The sequence below is a fragment of the Myotis daubentonii genome, chromosome 1, assembly GCF_963259705.1.
Source record: "Myotis daubentonii chromosome 1, mMyoDau2.1, whole genome shotgun sequence".
Classification (NCBI taxonomy): Eukaryota; Metazoa; Chordata; class Mammalia; order Chiroptera; family Vespertilionidae; genus Myotis; species Myotis daubentonii.
In genome coordinates, this window is record NC_081840.1 from 61,180,658 (window position 1) to 61,194,888 (window position 14,231).

The 14,231-nt window shown below is 39.4% G+C and overlaps 1 long non-coding RNA gene and 1 pseudogene across 1 annotated transcript in view; both read right to left on the reverse strand.

Moving 5' to 3' along the window:
• Window positions 1–282: 282 nt before the first annotated feature.
• Window positions 283–14,231, reverse strand: part of LOC132219623 (uncharacterized) — a 266,808-nt gene continuing 252,859 nt past the window's right edge. Inside the window, exon 3 of the long non-coding RNA XR_009449536.1 lies at window positions 283–353. This is a non-coding gene — a long non-coding RNA (uncharacterized LOC132219623). The remainder of the gene's footprint in view (window positions 354–14,231) is intronic.
• LOC132227874 (galactose mutarotase-like) lies at window positions 11,386–12,142 on the reverse strand (annotated as a pseudogene).

Here is a 14,231-nt window from a genome sequence, read left to right on the forward strand (position 1 = left end):
CAGTGTTTCTATTATTTATCTTTATTCTCATTCTATTGTGTTTTTCTAAACTGGAAAGAGGGCTTAAAAATTATAATAAAACTTTAATTTTGATCTATACTAAATCAAGAATACAATCTGTAAAGCTAATCTAACCTGACCACTTAGTGAAGCATGTCTAGTGCCAGTATGAGGCAAAAATCCAAATTATATGATATAAATTCCCCAAAGAAGAATGAATCTCTCAAGTTCAAATTTCACTCAAACAGTATTATCATTCCATGTGGAAGAGACCCATGCCTTACCGTTAGGAGTCCTCGTCTTTAGGATTTCAGGTTGTCAATCTGTGGTCAAGAAATCCAGGACTCCGCATTCTACAGAAAACAGAAAAGAAAATGAACAAGAAGACATTAGTACAGCTACACATGCAGTGACAAAGCACTGCCTACAAATGGATAAAAAAGAGAGAAAATAAATGAAGTTACATTCACAATCTCTATTAACTAAGCATTCCTGGCATTCAATAAAAAAGATTTCTCTACACAACACCAGTAAGTGTGGCAATAGCCTCATACAGGGCCTTAGAAAGCATGCAATGTGGTTATCTTAGGTAATAAGACTGTGTTAGATGAAACAAGGCACATCATAATGCTATTTCCTTCTCAACAATTTTGATGACTTTAAGAGAAAAAGTCTTATATTGGTTAAAGTGTGTCCTTATTTTTGCTAATTTCTCTTTTAAAAAACGGAGGTCTTGACAGACCATAAGATTCAGCTATAGCTTATTAATCAGGCTTGTTTCCATTGTATTTATATTTACATATCTTCTATTTATCACAAGCCATAGGAATTTCCATTTACCTACTTAGAGACAAAGTATTTCCCTTTAAAATGATTTTAAATTTAAGAATGTATCAATTTAAAGAAAATCTTAAGCAAATAACAGTACTTTTGATATACCAATTTAGGAAAAATCATGTAGGTGAGTATATCTGTGCAATCTATTTATATAAATAGGACAGGTAAGCATACATGGGAGTTTGGAAACTACTTCCAAACAGTCATGTATTTTTATGTTAACTTTTGCTTTAATATCTAGCACAGGGATATGTCTAACAGTACTCCACAAATACTTATGAATGCATAACTGAACAGGTTTAATGTCTTGACTTAAGAAAATTCCTCTGAGAATAAAAACAAAACACTAACGGCCATTTTGATGTTCCCACTCCTGCCCCACCCCCTAAAAACCAACCTTAGAGCAATAGTTCCAGAAGTCTCAGGGTTGAGACAACGGCAGTCCAAGGCTTAGACAATAAGGGGATGCCCTGCTGTAGAGACTTTAAAAACAATATATCTTACTAAAAGTTGACTTGCCTTTTATCATCACCACTCACTGATAATTCTCAACTATGTCAATGATAAAATACTCTGCACCAGCAGATAGCTCCCACCACCTCCAACCTGGTACACGACTGAGTTCAGAAAAGATGGGTTGCTTACCTAAATTAAGTACGAAATTATGCTGATAACGACAGACTAGATGTACCCACAGATCTCAAGACTTCAAGAGTTAATGGAAAAGGAAATCTAGGGAAACTTGTCTACTGAGAAAATTCTGAGCAGTCCTGGCGGGGTGTGGTAGAAGGGCTTTGTCCTGAGAACCATCCTGAATGGATTCCAGCGGGCTAGGGAAGGTAAATGGAAAATGGATGCAGCCCAGAGGCATGGCTCCTTCCTCCGGCCCGAATGTTTACCAGTTGTGGGGTAATTTCATCCATACCATTAAAATATTGGTTATTGTATATTGATAATGGATCTGTGCTTTCTTTTTTTTATAAGGCTGTTTTGTTGTTGTTTTTTAATCATCACCCAAGGACATGCTTTGCTTAGGCAGAGGAGGAGGAGGAGGAGGAGGAGAAAGAAGAAGAAGAAGAAGAAGAAGAAGAAGAAGAAGAAGAAGAAGAAGAAGAAGAAGAAGAAGAAGAAGAAGAAAAGGAGGAGGAGGAGGAGGAGAAGGGGGGGGAAAGGAGAGGAGAGGGAAACATAGTTTGATAATTGATCAGTTGCCTTCCATACATTCTCCAACTGGGGATCAAACCCACAACCCAGGTATGTGTTCTGACTGGGAATTGAACTAGTAACTTTTTAGTGTACAGGGCGATGCCCAACCGACAGTACCCCAGCTGGGCCACCTGTGCTTTCTTGATATCATTGCTTTAAAGATAACCAAGGAAAAGTGTTGCTTTAATGCCTGCAGTCTATCACCTGTGAATAGTATAACATAAGGTGTTGAGAACAGCAAGTAGTTTTAGGGAAAGTTCCCTCTTTGCTCTGCACTTGTTGCCCATAGCACAGCTCACTTCACATCTAATATAATCTCTTCCAGTGTTTTCTTCTTGGCTGATAGCAGGTCTTTGGCTTTCTCCCTCCTTATATGCCAGAGATCATTCCCTTAAACTAAGGCCATGAATCTGATGATTTTTGCTTCTCATTGCCAGTTTCCTGGCTGAAGTAGTACTCAAGGTTTAAATGATGGTCTCCAGACCATTTTATGCCCTGTTCAATCACAATGATTGAAATAGTCTCCATTTCTACTAAAGCTGACAACTCAAGCCAAATGTGCTATCTTGAGAAAACTCTGATAATGGAAATCACTGTCAGCACCCTGATTTTTCAACAACGAAGAATCATAGATATGAAAAAATATGTATATATACATTCACATAGACACATTTTTGGTATAGGTATATACATAAACATATATAACTAGGGGCCCAGTGTATGAATTCATGCACCTTGAAAGGAACTGTGGGCCACGAGACTGCAGTGGGCACAGGGGCGGGTCTCAGCCCATCCTCCATGCCCCCGCTTACCCCCCCACGGTCTCCAGTCCCCTGTCTGCCAGCAGCTCTGTTCCTGCCACTGCTGCTCCCACACACTGAAGGCACCAGCCCTGCTCACACCCGCTGACAGCCCAGAGCAATTAGGGCTGGCACCAGCAGTGGGTGCAAGTGGCGGCTGCTGCCCTCATCGCCCCTCTAGAACAGGGGGAGGTGGAGAAGCCCTGATGGGCAATAAGGGCTAATAGCCCCTGCTTGCATCCACTGATGGTGCCGAGCAATCGGCCGTTCCAGCCCCAGCAGCGGGTGTGAGTGGGGCCAGCACTGTCAGCAGGTGTGAGTGCCACATGGGACCATGGCACATGGGAGCAAAGAATTTTCAGTAACCATCAGAGGCTGACCCCGATGATAGTGACCGGCGCCCCATCTTGGTCTGATGCCATTGCTCATCTGCTCCACCATCCTGCTGTGGCCGATGCTCGCCATGTTTTGTGCATGCCTCCTGGTGATCAGTACACGTCATAGCAACTGGTTGCTTAGTTATTCGGTTGTTCCAAAGTTCAGTCTATTTGCATATTAGCCTTTTATTATATAGGATACTGCATATAATTTTATTCTTTTAATATATTTTTTATTGATTTCAGAGAGGAAGAGTAAGGGATAGAGGAATAGAAACATCAATGATGAAAGAGAATCACTGATCTGCTGCTTCCTGCACACCCCCCACTGGGGATTGAGCCCGCAACCTGGGCATGTGCCCTGACTGGGAATCAAACCATGACTTCCTGGTTCGTAGTTCAATGCTCAACCATTGAGCCACTCTGGCTGGGCATATAATTTTAAATTAGAATGGAGGTTGAAGCTACTGATTTCCTTGATTGGAATATATTTCCAACAAGAAAGCATCAGGTTTTGCACAGTAAATGATAAACAGTAGCACAGCCCATTATTTATATAACATGTGCACCAGCCAACCACTGTTCCATAACTGTGTCATCTGAACCTCGTAACAACCCTGTCAATATTATTACTGTCCATTGAAGCAAATAAACTTTTTCCAGATCACATTGCTAGTAAGGAAGGGATTCAGACTTATCTTTTTTCTACTTGCTGCTCTACCAGACACATCCAATCTACTAAATAGCACCAATGCTGTCTGGTTAGGCCCTACAGAAACCCAAAATGCTAAAGAATTATATCAGGTTTTTTTCCCCTTAGCATCCTGTCAGAAAAAGAAAAGAGATAATGCCCCAAGCGAAATGCTGTAATGTGTAAAAGGGATGTGATGGAGGTAGAGAAACCATCCCACTCCCATTTCCTATATATCTAGATCAACCCTTACAAGTTTTCCCCTAATTAAATAGCCTTTTACATTCTTTCATCCTTACTCTACTTCTAAAGTTACCATTTAGCTAACATTTTCAAGTTGTTTTGCCCCCACAAATTTTCCAACCTTCTTGTTTTTCAGTCTTCAAATGTTTGATGAGAACACACTAGGTTTAGGGATTTATGGCAATCCACATTCTCTAGATTTCATTTTCTAGCAAGCATTAGCATAAATACCAATATATTTACATTATAATTACTTTAATTCCCTTGGCCCCAACCAGATCTGAAATGTGTCAATCCAGAATGATTTTAGGGGTAAGAGATGATTATTGATCCATGAAACATAAATCACAATAAATGCTTGAAACTTGGCACACTTCTTCTGAAATGATCCAACTTTGAATCAGGGAAAGCACAAGGCCTTTATGTTGATGTGAGAAAGTTACAATTTTCTAGGTATTTAGGTTTTCATTTATAAAATAAGGATCACAATTCTTATATTTATTTTTTTTCTCTGTGCAAATATGAACATTTTGGCATCTAAAAAACATTTCAAAAAAGTATGTCAAAAGAAGCATGTCTTTCCCTGAAGAAAACCACCAGGTATATATTATAGACTTGGCAAGATCTTTCCCTGGGTTTACAACATAAAGTCAGGGATCTTTCCCCTTCGTAGGTTACAACTGGCAATATTGCAAGCAACTCTTTATAAAGGAAATGAGAATTTTAAATGGCATATGGACAATTATTTACACACATATTAATGTATAAATGTCTATGTTTAGGGGCTTATTTCTAATAACCAGATGTTTAGCAATGATCAAGGTTGATGTTAGAAGCCAAGATTAAGTAACTACAATTTTATGAGAGATGTTTCCATTTTTCTTGTATAATAAAGATCCACCTATTCACTGGTCAAAGCATACTTACTGACTACTTAATGTGTGTAAAGTCCTATGAGTACATACAGAAGAAAGTCTTGCATTTATTGGGCACCTACCACATTCTAAGTGCTGCACAAGGTGTATTTACTGTGTGTTTGTGAGTTGTGGGGGTGGGGCAAGAGGGAGGGAGAGAATGTGTAGGAGAGAGAGTAATGAAGTATTCCAGTTTGAATCTCAGCTCTAGGTATTACTGGAATTCATACATATTTGGAAAAATTGTGGACTTAAATATTTGCCTAAGAAACTTTAGAACCTCTTAAGAGAGTACTACTTCAGACAAACCCACATGGTCCATGACAGTCTCTCATTTGTCAATGGGGTAGGGCACTCTATGAAACTGTAACCTTGATTTGTGTTCTGACCAAATTGTGCGTGGACTCATATATGGTACTTGTCAATTGAAGAGGTATTTAAATTACATAGGAAAAAGAGAGAGAAGAGAGTCTTTCTATTTTGACAAGGGGGCAAGGTGGTTTGTGCACATGGAAAGCTACAAAGAAAACAATGCAACGTTGGCACCTTAAGAGTTTGAGTAAACCAGCCAGGTCACAGTGGTGGTAGCACATCGCCTATCATGGCATTATTTTAGCAGCTCCTCAAACCAATAACCTCAGACTCGTGAAAGTCAGACCCTGCTGTGGAACACAATGCTGGCAGACCTTCCCGTATCAGGAAGCTTGGCCCTTTGCATGGACCTGGACACTGGTGCAGTGATTTGGCAGGAAGCAAAGAAGACAAGGTATCACAACAGATATATAAAGTGGGTTGGGTGGGTGGCCCATGTCATATGACATTTGAATAAATCTCTTAATACTTATAAGTACATCTGAGACACCTCTAGGGGCCAGGATGCTTCAGGAGCTGCACTTATTATAAAAATAGTGAGTGGTCCATCAAGAGAAATACTTTTTGCCATTTATGTGACCCTGAAAAACATGTTTTACATGGAAAATATATTTAAATAGCCATGACAATGAAGGGTCATTGTCCTCATCTTACTGATGAGGAACAATAGCTCCAAAAAACTGAAATCTCTTGTTAGGGTCACTATATAGACTGAATGGTGGCCCCTAAAATACACACCCATGTTTGAATCTCTGGAACCTGTAAATATTACCATATAGGGCAAAAAGTGTGGTTAAGTTAAGGTTCCTGAGAGGAGGAGTTTATTCTGGGTTATTCAGGTGGGCCCTGAATAATGTAATGAAGACATGCTTCAGATCTAAGTTTTTCTGACTTTAACATCTGTCTCTCTGTGCCCGGCAGGTGTGGCTCAGTGGTTGAACATCAACCTATGAACCAGGAAGTCAGGGTTCCATTCCCAGTCAGGACAAATGCCCGGGTTGAGGGCTCGATCCCCAACAGATCAATGATTCTCTCTCATCATTGATGTTTCTATCTCTCTCTCATTTCCTCTCTGAAATCAATAAAATTATATACAGTATATACTGTTTTAAAAAATATGTCTCTCTGGGCCCCATTGGCATGGCTCTGGTATGCCCTCAATATACGCTGTGGCCATACAACTCTTGGGCTTTGAAAGATGCTTACCATTTGCTCTGGTCAGAACCACCTTCCATTTGAAAATAAACTAAGAACTACTGGATATGTTGAGATTTAAATGAGATGTACATGCAGTAAGGGCTATAGGAGTTGAATCAAGAGAACTTGTTATGGGCAGAGATGACAAGGAAAGAGTTTATGGAGGAGAAGACTTTGCATTGCAAGGGAAAGGATGTATGTAATTAGGCAATTGTGAAGCACAAGGTAGAACATTGTGGAGCCTCTGAAGAACAGCTTGAGCAATACTTCAGGGGAAAATTAGAAGCCCCATGCAGAGTACACTTGTGTAACCCAGTTTGCAATTGAAAATCTAATACAAAAATGAAAAACTAATTATATTTAGAACTTGGTTGTTTCTGCAATTGCTATGGTGGATTGTTACTACCCCTTCTGGAATCTGAGATATTCTTACTTACTGAAAAGCCTTTTCTGAAAAAATAAATATTTCCCACATACATATGTATTATTGAATTGGTCTTGTACTACATCTCTTCATGGTCAGGCATTTCCTTTCTGCCCACGTGCCTATTTCAATGCCATCTGTTTTGCGAAGGAATTTAATGAATTATAAGCCAGACCAGGAAGTTACAGGGCCGAGTTCTTGAAGAACAGGTTTTAGATTTATGTTTACTCTTCCCCCTCTCCACTAAAGGTGAAGTAATCTTTATAAGAGATAGCATACCTGCATTCTTGTCTAACCTTAATAAGGAAAAGAAGGCTCTTTATCTATTCACTGTGAACAAAGTAATCACAATTTATTATGGCTCACAGAAATAGGAAAAAACAGTAACAACAAAACATCACAACTAATGTGGTTTTTGTTTTATCTGAGAATCCAAAGAACTTGGTTGTCTTAATTTTAGTTCATTACAGCCAAGGACTGATTTAATCTCTGATGTCAGAGGAGTAAGAAATATATTTATGTCTAGAGTAGCTCCAGATCAGTACTCATAGCCACTATTGGAAGAAGTTCAATTTTCATAAAAACACCTATAAATTTCCCACTTGAGAAAAGGGGTTTAGATGGGGCATGGGGGATGGTGATGAAGCACTCATGCACTAGCATTGCCAGTCAAACAACATCTGTATTGTTTTCCTGCTATGTAAGGCACAGTGCCAGGGTCCGTGAGGAATAAAAATGGCTTAAAGTGTCATCTCTACATCAAAAATCCAGTTAGGGAGATGAGACATAATGTCTGAAGTTTTAAATAATAGTCCCAAAGAATCAAAACAAAAAGAATCCAAAGTAAAAATTTAAGACAACAAAAATGGCACAAGACAACACATTTAATTATCAATAATTTCTACAGGATGTCATAGAAATGGAGAGAACATATCATACTGAAGTAGTCTGAAAAAACCCCATGGCAGTACCAAGATTTGAAATGAATCACACTGGATGGATGTAAAAGGCAAACCCCCCCCACCACCCAATATCTAAGAATCACCATTCAATATCCTCAGAGATTGCACAAGCACTGTGTTGCCCAGGTGGCAGGATCAAATCTGGGACCTATTGACATGAGCCAATGCACGCCTATTGCCTTTTTCTTCCAATGTGATATAAATGTGAGTATGCAAACAGAAACACATACATTCCTCACATATTTTACAAATATGTTCTGCCTGTGGAAGTTCTAATCTTATGGGTTTTATCCCTTTGGGATTGTGTGTGTGTGTGTGTGTGTGTGTGTGTGTGTGTGTGACTATGATGACCTTAGCTAATCCTTAAATTAACATGTGAGGACCAGATTTTCCCTTTCAAATAGAATGACTCATCCAATGACAAAAAGCGATTAAATTTCCAAGAAGAAGCTCTTTCTGATATTCCATGTACCTCACTCTATCAATAAGAAGTTAAAGGAGTTATTATCCTATATAATAAAGAGGTAATATGAAAATTAACCTTCATGCCCTCACAAGATGGCTGCCTACAAGCAGGCCGGCAGAGGGGTTAGTGAGGGACGACCAAAAAACTGAACAAGCAGCTGCATGGGATGATCAGGCCGGCAGGGGGTTAGTGAGGGACAACCAAATGACTGAACAAACAGGCTGGTGAGGCAACCAGGCCAGCTGGGGTTTAGTGAGGGATGACCAAATGACTGAACAAGCAGGTTGCAGAGGGCTACCAGGCTGGCAGGGCGGGCAGTTAGGGGCGACCAGGAAGGCAGGCAAGTGAGCGGTTAGGAGCCAGTGATCTAGGATTGTGAGAGGGATGTCCGAATGCCAGTTTAGGTCCGATCCTGGGAATCGGCCTAAACTGACAGTCAGACAACCCCCAAGAGGTCCCAGATTGGAGAGTGTGCAGGCTGGGCTGAGCCCCCCCACCTCTCCCACCCCTTCACAAATTTCATGTACCAGACCTCTAGTTATAATAATAATTATTACTAATGCCAGCCATAATACTGTCATTTGATTATAAAATTTGACAGACAAAACTCAGATTCTTGTTCTAATATATTCAACTTAACTACATATCCAACAAATATTAGAGAATGCCTGCTTTACACTAGTGATGTTTTAGGCACTGCAGATACAAAGGTGAAGGGTGTGGAGGAGGTACAAGGTCTGTGTGTTCATGGAGTTTACATCTATGTGTGTGTGTGCACATGCGTGTGTGTTGAGGGGACACAGACAATAAACAAGTAATACAATGAATAAAGGTAATTCAAAGATTGTGTGGTATCTGCTACTTTGAAATATCAAAGGTGTGATGAGTTGGAGAGTGACTGTTGTGAGTGGTGGAAATGTGAGTGCAATAATATAAGATGGTGTGGTCGGTCACCAAAGCCCTCTCTGAGATGGTCACACTTAAACTAAGAATTGCGTGAAGCCAGTGATAAATTGAATGGAGATCAAGGGAAAAATGGTTCAGGCAGAGCGAAGAGCAAGTATAAAGATCCGAGGATGGAAATATTTGTAAGTTTATTCAAGAAGAAGTAATAAGGCCTGAAGGGCTGGAGAGAGTGAGAGAAGAGTGGTTGGCAAGAAGCAGGAAGAGGAAGTAAGCAACTTAGACCACACGGGGCACTTGTGGGCTGTGGAAAGGACTTATATGCATACTGAGAGCAAATATTAATAGTGATTGCATAAGATCAAAGCAAATTTGATTGAATCAGTCTCTAGATCATTATATCTTCTCCATTATGTTAAGACAATTATTGGTACCAAACATTTAAGATAGTTATTTGCAACATCTACTATAAATATAATACGCAAATTGAGAATTGTTGTTTGCACAGTTTGGTGATTCTATTGCAGTTTAAATAAAAATTATGGGATTTTTGCAATACATTTCAATTCTCCCCACTCCCCCAATATTATCTACAAAAAAGATTGAAAAATGAAGGAAAAAATCCCACAATCTGGTAATACTAACAAATCACCTGTTTTCAGTATCTTTGCTCCTTCGTCCTGAAGCATAGAAACCCATGATGTACTTTTAATCATAACAGATATATCATTTCCTTCAGTGCTTCCAAAGCATATTTAGAATAGGGTACTTATTGTTTTATAAGTTTTGGTCATTGGCAAGAACATTTCTCAGCAACTCTAAATAAGCCTGGCTAACTGGGCTTCATTGATCACTGCTTGGAATGATTTTCCCCTCGTTGACTCAAATCTTTGCTTCTTATCAAAATTGGCCTTTCAAAGTAAAAAAAAGGGGGGGGGGACGGACTTGAGATGAAAAGTAATTTCTGATAAGCAGTAATGAGCCTGACTCCTTCCTACTAGACTCCCTGGGTATAAAAATTGGATTCTAAGTAATTTCTAAATAAGTTCTGAGAATTCGCAAGAGGAGAATTCCTCCTTTTAATTGAGTGTCCTTTGGTTGCAAATGAGAAAGACACAGCTTTGGGATAGCTAATTAGACAACTTTAACCTCACCTAACTAACCATGTCTTAATAAAACCTAGAAAATAGATATTTTTCTTAGTCTCTACATAAGATTTTAAAACTCTCTGACTTGTGGATTTGAATAGGGATCTAGAGAGCTGAAAAGGTCAATAGAGGAGTTAGTGGAATTGATTTTAGGTATGGATTTTATTTCATAAATTCATGTGTTATTTAGGAAATTGAAGTAGAAGGACCAAATACTGTATATTCTTCACTACTCCACATTTTCCCTCAGCTAGTTATCTTTGGTAGTGCCACGGAGATGAAATCCTTTTTAATAAAATTTAATAGAGTTTTCACCAGAAATTATTACTATGATCTAGTATTGATTTAAGTGGAAGGCTGTAGGGGAAAAAAAAGGAAGAAAATAAAATCTATCATTTATTTATAGCAGGTCTTTTTTACAAGTTTTACAATTTAAATATTTCCCCTTGCAGACATCACAGGTATCTCAAAGTTAGTACAGTCAATAGAGAATTCTTGATCCCATGTTCATCATCCCCGTGTTAATCCATGGTCTTTTCTAGTTTAGTAAATCACCATGCACTTAGTGCCAAATCAAGCTAGATCCTTCTTGATTTTTCCTTCTCTCAGACCCTCTTTCAACTGAATCCACATCCAATCCATCCGTAAGTCTTACTGACTCAATCTACAAAATATATTATGAGGTCGCAATCAAGGGATGCTGGGCTGTGTTTTCATCTGGAGGCTCAACTGGAAAGAATCTGAGTTCAAGCTTATTCAGGTTGTTGGCAGAATTCATTTCATTGAAGCTGTTTGACTGAGGGGCCTAACTTTTTGCTGGCTGTTGGCTGAAGGCTGCTATCAGGTCATAGTTCCCTGCACTGAACAAATTCTCCTGAAGGAATCAGAGTTTCATCCACAGGTTAAAAGGCATCATATTCTATAGTGACTTCATGGTCATATATATTCAGGGAACCCTGGCTTTCCAGGTTGAAAAAAGAATGGTTTAACAGATTGACCGGTTTGGTCTCACTGGCCTGTGCTCAATAGCTGACCGCAAGTTCCTCACCATTCAGTGTGTATGTTACCCATACTTTTAACTCCCCAGGGTAACCTTCCTCACCGTTACACTGACTTGTGAGAAGTGGATGCCATTTGACAGCACCTGAGGAGTCCAGAGGACCTTATCAAACCTTCTGATGCCTGCATGCAGACTGTTGGGCCTGTTGTTAATGGCCAGCTTACACTCCTTCCATCTGATGTGAATGTTCCTTTGGCAATTCTGTTGGCCACCTTGCCAACGATTGCTCCAAAGTAGGGCTGCTTTTGGAGGATCCCATCCAACTTGGCAAAGCCAAGCACCACATCTGAGGCTCTGCTCTGCCTGTCTTTGACCTCTAGGGTTGTGATGGTGCAACCCCAGGAGATGATGTCCACTCTCAGCAGGTCTGACTACAGCCAGAACTTTTCCACTGTCCCTGCCCTCATGGACAGCTCTTCAAACTCGGATCTGGCTACTGAAACTATGGGGAGAGCTTCGAGTGCACTGCTACTCCTGACCTTAGAACTCCATCCACCAAACTTGGAGCGACAAAAGTTCACTGGAGAAGGGGTGGGGCACATCCTATGTATTTTTAATGTGAGACACTTATTTCTCATCTCTGTTTTATTTGGATCTTTCTAAATATCTCCCATGTCTCTCCTTAACACGATCATATTCTTTTTGCTTTTTTGAGCATGTGGGATATATGTATAATATTGCTTTAATATACTTGTTTGCAAATTCTTTCATCTGCTTTATTTCTGAGTCTTTTTGTATTGATTGATCTTTTCTCCTAATAATGGTATTTCTTTGATTTTTTGCATGCATAAGTAAATTTTCATTAAATGCTTAACATGTTCAATGTTAACATAATTAACATATGAACTTTACATTTTTGGATGCTGGATATTTTTATATTCTTTTAAATATGCTTGAGATTTTTTTCCTGAGACTCAAATAAATTATTTGGTAAGCTTTTCAAGGCTTGCAAATAAGCTTTGCTATGGCAGACCAGTGCAGCTAGGGCTAAAGTTTCACCATTACCAAGACAATATAATCCTGAATGCTCTAACCTAATGCCCTGTGCATTACCAGGTTGTTCCACTATAACTGATAGTAACAAAAATTATTACAAGCCCTGTGTGATCTCTTGGGACTATTTCACCTGATCCTTTGTAGGTTCTTCCTCCAGATACAGTGATTTCATCACCTCCTTGTGTTTAGCAGGACACAATAGACTTACGGAGAGCACTTGGAGATCTCACAAACTCTCTCTCTGAGAAGTTCTCTCCTCTCCAGGAGTCTGCCTTGTAACTTCTAGCATATTTGGTCTCCCTGAATTTTCAACTCCATCGCCACAATTTGGGGAAATGACTGGGATCTGTTTGAGGTGCCCCTTTCTGGAAACTCTTGAGACAGGAAGCTGGGACAATCATAGGACTTGCCTCATTTAAAAAAAAACAAACAAACAACTTTCATTAAGTATCATTATATTACATTACTTATTGTCTAATATCTTTAAACTATTGTTCTATATATTTTATCCATTTTTTAAGTTGTTTAAGGTGGGTGCATAAATGTAGTCTCTCATCCCTCATCTTTGCTAGAAGTAGATGTGCGCAAGAATCCATTATCTTTTCATTTTGTGTCATTGTCTCTATTAGCAGTCTGGTGAAACCTATGCATGCTTCTTAGAATATTCTCATTAAGTTCATATAACCAAAGCAGAGGATAACAAAGTAAACCGATTATCCTGAAACACATTTGTCAAGATGCTTTTAAATAATTGCATTGCTATAATAAATGTGTTTCTTTATTAAAACATTAAAAAAATTCTAGCAGCAGGTCTAATAATTACTAAAATCTAAAGCACTATTTTAGCATAAATAATATTTCCAGATTTCTGCCACATGATACGTGTTATGAAAACATTTATAATTTCTATTGATGACAAAATCATAAGAACTGCTAATCCTACTGTGATTTGGATCCTACATTCATAATTGAAGAAATGTTAAATTTGCAGTTAGAGGTTAGTGAAAATGAAGATATATTTTCCCTTGCCCAAGCTCATACAACCCTGCATTTTCCATTAACATCATGGAGATCTACAGACCCTATGGTCAGAAATGCTGTTATAAGGAAACCTCCTGGTTTTTTAATTTTTATTTTGGGGATTAAATCATGGTTCAGGGTATTTTCTACTCAAAAACCTTGCTGCTAGTTTTATATCATTGTTAGTGAGGTCCTAAAGAACAATCTACACTAATAAAAGAGAAAAATGGTAATTGGCGTACGACGATACCCTTTTCATTGGCTAATCAGGGCTATATGCAAATTAACTGCCAACTAAGATTGGCAGTTAACTGCCAACAAGATGGCGGTTAATTTGCATATGTAGGCACAATGCAGGGAGGCGAAAGGGAAAGCAGGAAGAAGCCCCCTGCCACTGACAGTGATCGGAAACCCAGGGGGGAGCTAAGAGCTGGGGGGCAGGGCAAAGGCGGCCCTGGGGCCACCTTTGCCCTGCCCCCCAGCCATGATCGGAGAATCAGGTGCCTTTTCCGGCCTGGCCAGTGATAGCAGGAAGTAGGGGTGGAGCCAGGGATGGGAGCTGGGCACGGTCAAAGCTGGCAGTCCCAGGAGCTAGGGGTCCCTTGCCTGGGCCTA